This window comes from Cygnus olor, chromosome 1, assembly GCF_009769625.2.
Source record: "Cygnus olor isolate bCygOlo1 chromosome 1, bCygOlo1.pri.v2, whole genome shotgun sequence".
Classification (NCBI taxonomy): Eukaryota; Metazoa; Chordata; class Aves; order Anseriformes; family Anatidae; genus Cygnus; species Cygnus olor.
The window spans coordinates 152,395,583-152,408,420 of record NC_049169.1 but is presented as its reverse complement, the minus strand read 5'-3'; the positions used below and the strand labels follow the sequence as shown (position 1 = coordinate 152,408,420).

Here is a 12,838-nt window from a genome sequence, read left to right as displayed (position 1 = left end):
GCTGAAGGAAAAAAAGTCATGGAAAGCAGAAAAAAAGCTGAACCCTGAGAAGAGGAATGCTGAATCATTAATAAAAGAGTTTTTCTCCCAATTAACAGATGTTAACATAAACAAATAATTTTTAAAAGAGACTACCTAGGTCTGGTGGACTAATGGAGTTAGACAAGTTTTACATGCATGACTTATTAAATATAATAACTCTGCTTGTCCTCCAGCTTCTTCAGCATTTCAGAAAGGGAAAAGAAAAAGAGAGAGATAAAGCTTTCTGTAAAATAAACCAGTGTCAATTGTTTTAGAACTCCCTGGCCCTCTACCCCTTTTTAAAAGGGCAAAATAATTTAACAAACAAACAGGTCTTAAGGAACTCTTTTCTTCCAAACATACAAGCATTTGGTGACCATACAAGCTGATAGGAAAAAGGCTGCCAAGACAGACCTATGAGACAGCACTTGGATGGAGCCACCCACTATTTCCAACATTAACTCCTATGGAAGAAAGTACGGATGTAGACCTTCCAGTAATAAAAATGAATATTCAGAATGTACACAGAGTTAGTTTCCTTCCTCCACAGGTGGTAAGATGCATGGATGCTGAAAACCAATCTGTCTTCTTCTATGGTAGTTTTTTATCTTGACCTTGGTAGAACTTTTGACACTGTTACTCACGATATTCTGATAAGCAAGCCAGAAAAAAAAAACATCATTTAACAAGAACTGTTGGCACGTAGGTTAGAAATATGCACAAAATTTGTTATACTTATTCAAGTAGCAGGGAAATACTAGTAATGAAAATATTGACTGATGTAGGCAATGCCACAATGCACAAAGCTAATCTTGTGCTTTGCAAGCCTCTGCAGCAGCAATTCAAGTAAGGTCAGTGCAGAGTTCTAAGATTAGCCAGGAATATTCAACTGCGTAAACAAAATCTGGGGAAATATTAGCTTAACAGCAGCTCCGTATTAAGAGATTTGGCAGTTATAATGATCATGAACTCAGCATGAGTCAACAATGTGGTACTCCTGGAAAAAAAATACCCTAATGTTTATATACAGACAAGTGTATCATTAGTAAGACACGTGAATAGAAACTCCAACTCTGACCTGGTCACAAATAGAGTAGTACGTGCAGCTTTGGGCACCATACTTTCTAAGAAATGGGATCAGTTGGACAGAAAGAAGAGAGAGGACAATCATAGGCCAAGAAATCATGGGGGGGGGGGGGCAGCAAGAAACACTGTACTGTGATCATTTATTTTAGAGCAAATAGGGTCATGCCTTTAATCGTATCAAAGCATGCCATAAGAGAAGAGGCAGAAAGCTTTGTTCCACATCCGCTTTTACAGAAGACTCGGTGAGCTTAAATTCCAAATACAGACACTAGAAAAGACTAACCTACCTACTGGTAAGCACAGTGCCTAGGAAGAGCCTAGACCATCTAGGAGGGCTACCAACTATCCAGTGGGTTAGTCAAATCTCTATCCGAAACAACAGTATAACTGCTGAACTTGCCTTTCGCCAAGGAATTGGATTAGACAATCTCTTAGCTCTCCTTTACAAAGGCAAAGACAAACAGCAGGTTAATTCATATGCTATGCACGGAAAGGAACGCTAGGTTTATGGAGACCACTGAAGAACAGAAAGAGACTAATTCTGTGGTCCAGTCATTAGATCCCTTCTACTGCCACCTCAAGAAGAGATTTCTACATCCTGCTCTTAACCTGTGTAGAGACAGTACACTATGCAATTACTTGGAGTTTTTTTTCCAAATAGCAATAAACTTGAAAAGAGAGAACAAAACGTGGGCTTCCCACCCGTTCCACATATCTCCTACCAAATATACTCAGAGATATAATCCTGAAGTTCTACATTGAATGCTTTTTGACCCCACGGATCCTGCCTTCTGCGCTTTGACGCAGCTTCAAAAGGCCAAGTTACAGCAAGATCAAATGTTCCAAGGAGACATGGCTTAGAGCTCTCCAAGCAGAGGGCATAAATCTAATTTTTCTGCTTTCTAGGAGATGGTGCACTAAAAGACTGTTCTTAGTCCTGAAGCTGCTCTCGGTTGGACCACGTGTACCTCTGGCACAGTTACACATCTCTGGCCTGATAAAAGCACTAATAGAAGGCAAAGTAAGGGACCCAGGACTCCACCACCACAGCCTCAAGAACAGCTGGAAAGTTCACTACTGCCATTCCCCGTTGGAAGATTCTGCTCCTCTAGCAAAAAGCAACACAGACTTTTACCCTTCAGAGTCTGCATGACAGCCATCCCATTTTGCATACTCAACATAAAAGCAGCTATAAATTTGCATCTAAAACCAAACCTCTTAATTTTATGTACTTTTCTTCTCAAACACTATTGTTCTCAGATTACAGATAGATTTTAATCGCAACAAGCTCTGAAATAATTGCTACTAGAGATTTTAAAAATATAAACAATATTTGGCTTATAGGCAAAATGTTTTATTTGCTCTATTGTTAGCAAGTAAATGGTGAGGTAAATCACTGATACTGATTAACTGGAGAAATTAACTGAAAATCTATACCCTCATGCAGGTTTCCTCCAAGCTGTCAATGGGGCAACTGCTGACAAGACATACCGTTAGTCTTCTAGACACACAAAAAAGTTTTGCACATACATTTTTTTCCATGGACTGTTTTCTGCATACATGATCTTCCTGAAATTACTGGAGATTTACAGGTAAATTGTTACACATGCATATGGGTGTAATCCAGGCCCATGCCACAGGTCTTCAACAACAACAAAAAAAAGCTAACACATTTCTTAGAAAGAAAATTAAGTAAGCGATTATATTGTGCTACACAAATTACATCAGCAGCAGCTCTGCCCAGAACACAGAAATAATCAGAAGCTGGGATCCAAGAAGAGATACTGAAGCAAACAGTAATTGTGCATGCTGTTATTAACACACTGGTGAGTTTTTACAGATCACAAAACTACAAGATTACTGAGAAGTTTAATGATTGTATCTCTTACCAGAAATAATCTTAAGACTGTCTGTTCCACTGTCACTGAAAGTATTTCCCACCACTTTTTCCTAAACACACTCCTAAAGCATCACTACTACCCAGAGTAAAAACCCAGGTGATAAAATGTGGTTGGGCTGGTGTTCTCAGTGGGATAGTGGAGAGATCTAGAGCAGCGTGGAAGGAATGTCAAAGAAACAATCCTCCCCATATACAGCCTTGAAGATTAGCCCAAGAGATTATTTTTTGTTTGACCTGTTCGATGCGAGACCAAACCACCTGATCTGGCAGAGTCATGAAAGGCAAATTATCCTGAAGGGAATATCATCTGCTCCTCTCTTCTGACATCGTATCTACCAGGTCACGTGTCTGCTGCACCACTCTGAAGAACCCTGTTTACAATAAGGTTGCATCAACATTGAACGTCAGCCACAAAAAGACAAATTAAAAATTAAAACATAACTGATGAACATAGAATTGAAAGGCCGGTCACAAACTTTATGCTCTAAATCATATGACAGACTTAAAAAAAAATTGTGAATGTAAAGTTCTTACGTCAAAAATATAATGCCTTTTGTTATTCTGTAACAGCTAGCAAGATTCAAAACTGAAATGGATCACTGTTGATGAATAAATATTTCTTATATTCATAATATGACTGTGATGATAATATGGCTTTTGATAAAGGCAGCTAAATTATAGATCCTAATTGGGTTTTCACATACAAAAATGATGAAACCGAAGTTACGTGTAAGACAATATAGACTACAGTTGGACAAATTAAAGGGATTAAATCATTGTTTTGATATAGAGAAATTGGAAGAAGAACTTCTGTGCAGAAGTTAATCACGTACAAAGTTAAAGATACTTGGTGTCACCCGTTAATGTAGTAAATTGTCATTAAGCATACTTAATTAAAAGATCTAGCATCTCCTAGCAGTAAAATAACAGACTAGATGAGCAGATGGATTCAGATATATTTTGACCTAAATTTCTTGATATTTCAACAAGTAAAGGTATATGTAAACAAGAATAAAAAGGGAGAGGAAAAAACAGCCAGCAAACGTATCTCATGATGAAGCCCCATACGAGAAAGATGGGAAAACACCAAAAACCTTTTCTGTCTTTTTACTGCACCTGTTTTTCTTCTCCAAGATGTTTTGTTTCTGTCAAGCAGGTTTTCTGAAGCTTCACCTAACCTTAAATAATCACATTACTAAGAATTTTATTATGTCTGGAACTACAAACACGAAATACGGTCCAGTGCCCTAGGAGAGTTTAATCAAAAGAAATAAATCATTAACTTAAAGTATATTTTAATCTCTTAACTGTTGCCCTTCTTTTATGCTCAGTCTCTCCTGAATTGCACTCCTGTTAAAGACAATGATTAAGAGAACAAGTCTCATTACTTACAGAGTCCACAGAAGTCAAAAGATTCCTTTCTTTTCGAGCCCTTCATATCACCTTCCCCAAAGACACTCTTCCCAACTGGCTGAAGTTCATAAGCATATAACTTTGTGTTATTTTTCATGTCTGAAATGAGCTTCAGAAAGATTTGGCCAGTGGCTGGATTCATATTCTGAAAGTTTTCATAGCTGGTGTATTTGAACTACATCACAGCAAGCACTGCAGCCTTGGAGCAGGTTAGTGGTTTGATGTGTGAAACGTGTATGTGTATGATAAGTGTCCTGCTGGGATTTATTCCCTACATAATTTTCAGCTAAGGCAAAATTAAGCCTGGGGCTCCACTCCATAAATTGTGTCAAAACATTTCGCTCATTCGTATAGTTTCTCAGGTATTTATACATTTTCCTAATATAGTGCAGACTTAGCTCTGTGCAATGCCATCTAAACTTAATTTACTTGTTCTCCTATTCCCACATCCAAACATAATATTTACCAAACAGTATCTCCACACCTCACGTGCAACACAACACAAAGCAGTACTGTAGACAACAGCACAGTGCAAGGTGATGTATTTTTAAAGCTCGGCTTCAAAGTACACGTTGCCACATTCCATCCGCTTTCGGCAGAAATATTCTGCAACACTGAGCTCGGATCCTTACTTACTCATTCTACAGAAAATCTAAATTTTGTTGGCTCCAGTAAATACTGCCTCAAAGAAAATCAATAGAAATTGATATACACTCTTGAACATAGATAAACGCAGACATTAACTTCGAGATTCTATTTTCCATCTAGTAATCTCTAGGTGGAAATCTCTTTTCACTTCACTTTCCTAACTCTCTGTAGGGTTGTCTCATCCTCTTTAGAGTTTTTCCTTTGTCCCAAATAAGTTTGTTGTTTGAAGAACAACTCAAGGCCAAGATTGTGCTGACACTAAAAAAAGGGGACTCATATCCATGTTCTCCCCCTTGTGCTGGCACTATCACCTGCTCAGGCATGCAGTCAGGGGAATAAAGAAACCTTATACCTACAACCTTCTCCTGCTGCTATCTAGGAGTCCAAGACATCACATCTCAGCTGACAACCATGGCAAGTCATTTCTTTTGTTTCTTCTGACAATCATCCAATGACCTGCCCTGTCCAACTGCTATTGCTTAAATCTGTCAGTCGCCTTCAGTTTTCCCACCCGTATATTCCAGTAACGATTCCACTCTGAACTCAAATCCTATTACCAACACAAATCCAATCTCTGTGACAAAAAACCAACACCACAGTAATTTCATCTTCAAGTTATTACTATGGATGCTTATGCTATTTAGGCCTTTCTCAAGCCTTCTTACATCGCTCTTCCTTTTCCACGAACTTTTCATGACCACCATGAGATTCCCATTTCTTCCACACCGTAACACTGACAAGAACCTGCTGCCTCACTACAGAGCAACTTCTTATTCCAGGTGAGCTGCGTTGTATAAATCTAAAGAAGAGAGCATATTCTGGCACTCATTCAACATATTATTGCCACTGTATAGCTCCATAACCCATTTAGCACAGAGAAAGTAAAAGCTGGAGGCCAGAAGCATGTCAGTCATCACAAAAAAAAAAAGACAGGATGTCATCTAAAGACAAAATGTCATCATAAAAAAAAAAAGACAGGCAGGAGTTATACAAAAGGTAAATCAGAAGGCCAGTGCTTAGCAGCATGGAGGTAGACAGCAGAGGGGAGGGCAATTACATCGTGTCTTAAAAGCTAAAATTATAGAGGTCCTAACGAAGGAGCCAATATCCTGTAAAATAAATATCCTTTCACTGGAAACCTGTAAAGATGTTGACAGAATCAGGTTCTTTACTGGTCAACATCATCCAGTCACACTTCTGGACTTGCAAACCACTTGAATTTGCAAACTTGTTTTCTTGCGATACCAATTGACTTTGTAAATTCTGGTTTAGGAATCACAACAAAGCTGCTAGACCAACCATTAACAGCCTTAAACACTTGCCATCAAGCTCAAAGCACACTATGTGCTACCAGAATCTGAAACGTTATATTAGAGCACCCACAGTGAATTGCAGGCCATGCAGTTAGTTAAATTAGTTTTAAAAAGACAAAAATAGTTAAAGAATTAAAAGGAATTAAAGACAAGAGAATTACAACTTGAACCAGGGACTTTTATGTACTTTGGCCTATCTATCTGCCATTTCCTTATAAATTAAAGCAATGCATAATTTCTTCTAATGAAGCTATTAGCTAATGAAATTCTGGCATGGCCTTACTCTCATATCACAACTAACACGACACACTTGTCAGCACATCTAAATGTCATTCAAAGCCACTACAGTCACCATTCTTCCAACACAAAAACAAAACAAGACCCTTATTTCTCACTTACTACTTACAATCTCACTTCCAATATTATTTTTCTCAGCAATGTTTTGAGCAAAATTGGTTTATTTCTACTTTCATGCCAGCTTTCAGCCCAATTACTAGATATGTGGGCTGTACTTCTCCTGATGGGAAATAATATAACCTGTTATCTTTGATTTCTAGAGAAATTCACACAGTTCTGAGACCCAAGCAACAACAAAACTCCTACTACAGAAGTCAGAGTGGATAGAATCCATTTTTTGGGCTGTATCTTGAAATCTAAGAGTGAAAGAAATTAATATCTCACTGTGGACAAGACATGACCATAATCACACCCTGATTTTAACACTAAATTTCAGTATCCACATATGCAATTAAACAACAAAACCTTGGGTTCAGTTTAAAAGAACTCAAAGAATGGTATTAAAAAATTCTTATGAACCAGAGAGCAGCATTCATTGTATTTAACTACAATATTCTAAAGTTAGGAATCTAGGCTGGACACTTAGTCTTTACCAGTTGATGTAAAGAGACGTGAGTTGAATCCCTCACCATCAGCTACAAATGAAACTCACATTTCAAATGCAAGTCTTGCACCTGAAGTAGTAGGTAATTAAGGCTGGGTAAATAAATCTCACCTTATAGTGCCTGTAGGAATGGTTTGATGCTGAAGCTCTCCTGAATAATTTGCTTCTATACTGCATTGTCAAGTTTTGGAGTTTCTGGTACGCTGAAATCCCAAATTCAATTAAAACCAGTTTTTGCTTCATGCTTCTACATATTCTACATGTTAACATCCAGAAATATACATGAGGAAAAAAATAACTAAAAACAAGTTCCATCCTTTAAAACAGTTTAAAATAAACCTAAACCATTGTCACCAGCAGATATCATGAAGGACAGAATCACAAAGTGAGTGCTCTTCAAAAACTGAACGGCAATGGCTGAGCTATTCAACCTACGTGCTTGAAAATACCAGCCTAGTTCTAGAAGCACTGTGTAATACAAGGACCATGGGCTGCAGAACCTAAGAAAGGCACTGTTTGAATCTCATAGGACCCAGCAAACCAAATGATGTTATTTATAGGCAAAAAAATATAAAAGAACACAGACAGTATCCATATATGGATAAATACTAATGTTGGTGATCTCGATATAGTTTTATTATGGATTTGGATTCATATTCCAATTCTGCAGAGACCTATATATATGCTTGACTTTTATTTTTTAAAAAACACTAGTAGGAAAGCTGCAGATTCAGCAGGAGTGGTCTCAGCACATCAAATTAAGCCTGCACCAAAAATATTTCAGCTCCTGAAACGGGGGGTGGCAAAACCTGATCAGATTGAAACCACCTTGCAAATCAGAAGTAGTAACATATTCTCTACACACCACCATGATCCATTTTGAAGGAGGAGGTGCTGGCGAGATACAAGCACACAGTGCTTACCTGTACTGCCTGTCAGTGGAAACAACGAACCCTGGATATATAATTCAAGTGCTGTACAAACGGGTCTGCCTACCAGAAGGCAAAATGTAACAAGTGACGTACTTCACTAGATATGAAAGAGAAGTAGTCCCCGTGATGCAGACCACCACAGAGGAGCTACAGGTGGATACCCACGGTCTAGAGAGATCCAAGAGAAGAATCGTAGAAGACTGAGTCTAGATCAGAAACAAATATTCGGTAGAAAAGAGATGGCTTTTATATCATGCTGAAACACTATTCGAACTGCCCTTGATAGTGTTACCAGAAAGTACTGTAATGCCAACAGGCATTCTTGAGACTCATGGAAAATACAGGCAGTGAGAGTTTTAAAGTGGTGATGAGAAGTGAACGTTGATGTCTCCTTCCTTACTATCAGTAAATCCAAAACCCTGACTGTCGCTGGAGAGCCAGAACTTGGCTGGAAGTGCAGTGTGCCAGCCCGGGTGATGCTGGCTGGGATCCATGCTTCCTCTGGCATACCAATGATGGTACCTTATCTTCCCTGCCTTACAACTCGTGAGTACACCTTACTGGACTATAGAAGCAAGAAAGGCAGCAAGCACAAGTGATTTTCTCCCTTTACTTGACACTCACTAGACCATGTCTGCAGTACCGCACCCACTTTTGTGCCCTCCAGCACAAGGGAGGTACCGATAAACTGCTGTGAGTTCAGGGGATAGCCACCAAGACAGGTGGGGCGTGAGCACTGCCTTGTAAAGAGATGCTCAGGAAACTGGGCGTGTTCATCTCTTGGAAAAGAGATGGCTCCAGGATGACCTAGCAGCAGCCTTCCCACACCTTTCAGGAGGTTACGGCGGGTTTGAGAAACAACAGGCATAGACTGGAACAAGACAGGCCCTGGCGTGATTCAAGGAAAAGGATTTCATAATGAAGACAGACAAACATTGCAGCAAGCTGCCCAGAGAGGCAGGCTGTGCAGTCTCCATTCCCTGCAGGTTTTCAAGACACATCGGATGAAGCCCTGAACAGCCTGGCACGCCCACACTGGGGACCCTGCTTTGAACAGGAGGTTGGACTAGAGATTCTTGAGGTCCCTTTCAGCCTTATTTATACTACGACAAAAAGTCGTGGGGCTCTTATCAGGCCAAACAAGACGAGTGGAGGGACAGATGAGAGAGAGACTTGCAATTACTCTGGTATTAATTGATGACACATACATTTAGAATTGCAACACTGTGCTAATGCAGAAAGCCTCCCACAGCTGAAGGGTGGTGCGCGTGGCATGATGTCCCTTCCAGTTACAGTGGAAGCACACAGGTTAACAGTGGGAAAGGCAATGCTTTAGGGAAGGGATGAGAAAATACGATTCCACGTGGCCAAGAACTGCTGTCAGAAAGGCAGTAATACAAGGGTAACTTCAGCTGTTAGTAAAGGTCACCAGCAATTACAGTCAAACCGCTGCAGGAAAAAGCGGTTGTGCGGGTAATTCCAGAGAGAGTGAGACAGAGAAATCAGAAGTGACAATGATATTTGGCGTGCTTTTCTTGAGATGTTAAAAGCAAACAGCTGACAAACTCAGGGAAATGAAAATGGCCAAAATCTTAATGTAAAAGGCATTCTTGAAAAACACCGTAATGGTAAATCGATAGAATGTTATATTGCCTCGGTAAAATCTGTCCTTCTCTAGCATTACCTGGTGTTTGGAAGTGAGGAAGAGAGAGCCATTTTTGACATGGTCCATAAAACGTAATTAAACTTTTGGCGTGAAAAAGAACAGAATTCTAAATAGCTACAGACTTGATTTAAGGACAGTAATTTGCTACTGCTTTAATCGTTCTGTTCCTGAAGGAAAAAAGCTATTAAGCGCACAAGAGACAGAGAGAGAGAATGAAGAAGGTATTACATCTGCAAACTCAGTAACATTACATTCATACATTCACCCTGTCTCTTACTTAATTATCTTTCTAATACTCATCCTCTTTGTCAGAAGCACGAGAAAAATATACTTTACAAGATGCAAAAAAGGTAGAATCTGTTCATATTAAAAATGCATCTTATCATGGCAAGCGTTCTCTGCTCAAGCAGTTCATGTCACTTAAAGTGTCAAGGAAGCTTCAGATTCAGCTCTACCTACACCATGAGAGTTATGAAAGTATTTGACCAGACTTAAGCTCAAGGAGCATATTCTTCTCGAGCACGAGAAACATATAACAGGACATGAGTTAGAAGGAAAAAAAGTACACTGCTCCAAAAAAGAGATGACATCCAAACTACGGTGAAATGATATTTTTTGCTACAAACAACGCTGTTTATGGTTACACAGACAAATATTTTGGGTAATCCATCAGTCAGCAAAAGTGTACCAGAGCTAGTACCAGAAGGTGAATGCCACAACATAATCCTAATATATGATAAATATCCTAGTATCATAAAATAAATTTATTATTCCCTTATTTCACTCCAGTACACCCTCCTGACTGCACCTTTGTACTTGTACCTACACTCACAAATTCATGACAGAGATCAGGCAGTCATCTAATCTCCCACTTCCCTGCAGTTCCTTAAGAACAACAAACACAACCATACAAACAGCAGAAGAGGAAAGAAATATGGTTACATCAGCAGTCAGAAGCAAGTCCTTTTGAGAAATCTTTTGAAATAGACAGTTAGGTTACTAACTATCACAGGAGTCATGAAAACATACAGGCAGGGTCAGAGGAACGTTGGTTGGAAGGAAGCTTTGAAGGTCACCAAGCCCAGCCTCCTGCTCAGAGCAGGACTAATGCCAACACCAGACAACACTTTTCCAGCAAAGAGGCTGCGTTCAGCAAAACAGTGGGTGGGAGAGACAGCAGGATGTCTGGTGCAAAAACAGACCTGGTTTGTGCTCTGTACTCTCCGGAGGCACCTAGCCTTCCAAGTTGGAAATCAGCTAAGGAAACCATGAACTGACATGATGATCCTTTCTAAAGGATAAAAAGCAGATATTGCAGGAAGTGGAGTATTCAAAGCAACATTTCTACCCTGAATCTGACCACACATATAAAAAAGTCACTGAATGAAAAATTGTAAGGATCAAACAACACGACAGATACTGACGTGACACATTCTCTTCTGCAACCGACCAAAGCTTTGTTCGATATTCCCATAGCCTTAAACTCTTGAAAAGAATCAAAGAAACTTGTTTGCAAAGATGATAGAGAACATCACAGAAACTTGGAAAGCGAGGAGCGAACAGGCAACAAGAATCCAAGCAAAATGAAGCTCCTGTATCACAGACATATTAAGGATAATATTCATCAGCAATAGCGTGCAGATTCTCAGACATAGCAATATATTGGAAGTTAATTTCTTTAACATGTAAGCACCCTTGACAATTCAGCTTTTGAGGCATTTGTTCTGCTTAACTTTTATTTATTGATGGCAACAGAACGCTGTAATGCGCTTGGCTAACAAGACACGTTTGTTTTCACATAACTTGGACCTCACATACAGGGAGAGAGGAGGAGATTAGTGCTGGCTGAGGATACATAGAGTTTAAAGACAGTCTAGGTTCTTAAGGCATTTCTTAAGGAGAGGGGAAAAGAAAGTTGGAAATAAGCCCATTCAGATATGCTGAACTTGAAGCCTTTCTTAATGGCCTATGTCACGCTGTGAACAATTTTAATTGTCAGGAAATTGCTTCTGCAGGTTGACTGAGTGCTTGAACTCTAACCTAGAGAGCATAAAAATATGGGTCCACTCTTCATGTGGTCTGACATGAAACTGGGTTGTATAGATATTCCTAGTTGCATCTCTGTAAGTTAAATTCTATACAAGTTGCTGCCTTCATATTCTTGAAGGACAGCAAAAGTTACAGCACTAGAAAATTAGAAAGCCCCAAAGCCAAAAATGAGGAAGTTAATTGCCTGAAGTTAACAAAGACACAGCGAAATAAACCTGAAGTCGGAAGCAGAAGGTTTACAACTCTCTAGAATGGAAAGGGATGCAGAGAAGCATAAGAAATTAAGTTCAGTGAAATGAAATACTCAGGAGGTTAGCCAAGATTAAAAAAAATAAGATTATGCAGTCCACGCAATGCAGGCGAAGCAATTAACGCTCTGAAGCGTTAACTTGTAAGGAGATTTGGAAGCTTCTCTTCATCTTCTACACCTAAGCAGCTTTCTTTTTGTTCTCCCTCACATTCAGGCATCGTTTTGCGGCCAGTCCGCTTCCCTAGACCTCAGAAGGCACGGGCGGCTTACGAAACCCAGCGCCTAGCGCACCGGAACGCCCCTCAGGGAGCTGAGCGCCCTGTCAGGGGACACGGATCCCAACGCCACAGCGTCCCTCAGCCCCCGCCCAACGGCCCAGCCGCCCTCCCCTCCTCGCCAGCTGATTGGCTGCTCCGAGCGCGGGGCAACGGCCGCGTCACGCGCCCCCCCCTCCGCCGCGCGGCACCCACCCGCCAGCGCTGCCCTCGCCTCACGGCGCCTCCGCTTCCGCCCGCGGCCGCGTCCCGTGTGGGCGGCCCGCGGCCGGTCCCGGGGGATAGGCGGCGGGGCGGGGCGGCCGCCGGGGCGGAGAAGGGAAGGGGGCGGCCCCCGGCCGTGCTCGGCAGGCCTGGGGGAAGATGAGGAAGTAAGAGTTTGTT

The 12,838-nt window shown here is 40.6% G+C and overlaps 1 protein-coding gene across 6 annotated transcripts in view; it reads right to left on the bottom strand.

The window, feature by feature from the left end:
- The window catches only part of GGACT (gamma-glutamylamine cyclotransferase), a 29,228-nt gene that overhangs the window by 15,834 nt on the left and 556 nt on the right, over positions 1-12,838 (bottom strand). The window contains exon 1 of one of the 6 annotated variants that reach the window (XM_040537983.1): positions 12,650-12,761. The exons of 1 other annotated variant lie outside the window; for it this stretch is intronic. The gene's annotated coding sequence lies outside the window, so the exon portion shown is untranslated. Of the gene's footprint in view, positions 1-12,318; positions 12,533-12,649; positions 12,762-12,838 lie in introns of those variants that run through there. 4 more of the 6 variants (XM_040537989.1, XM_040538021.1, XM_040537997.1 and 1 more) reach the window with 4 other exon arrangements.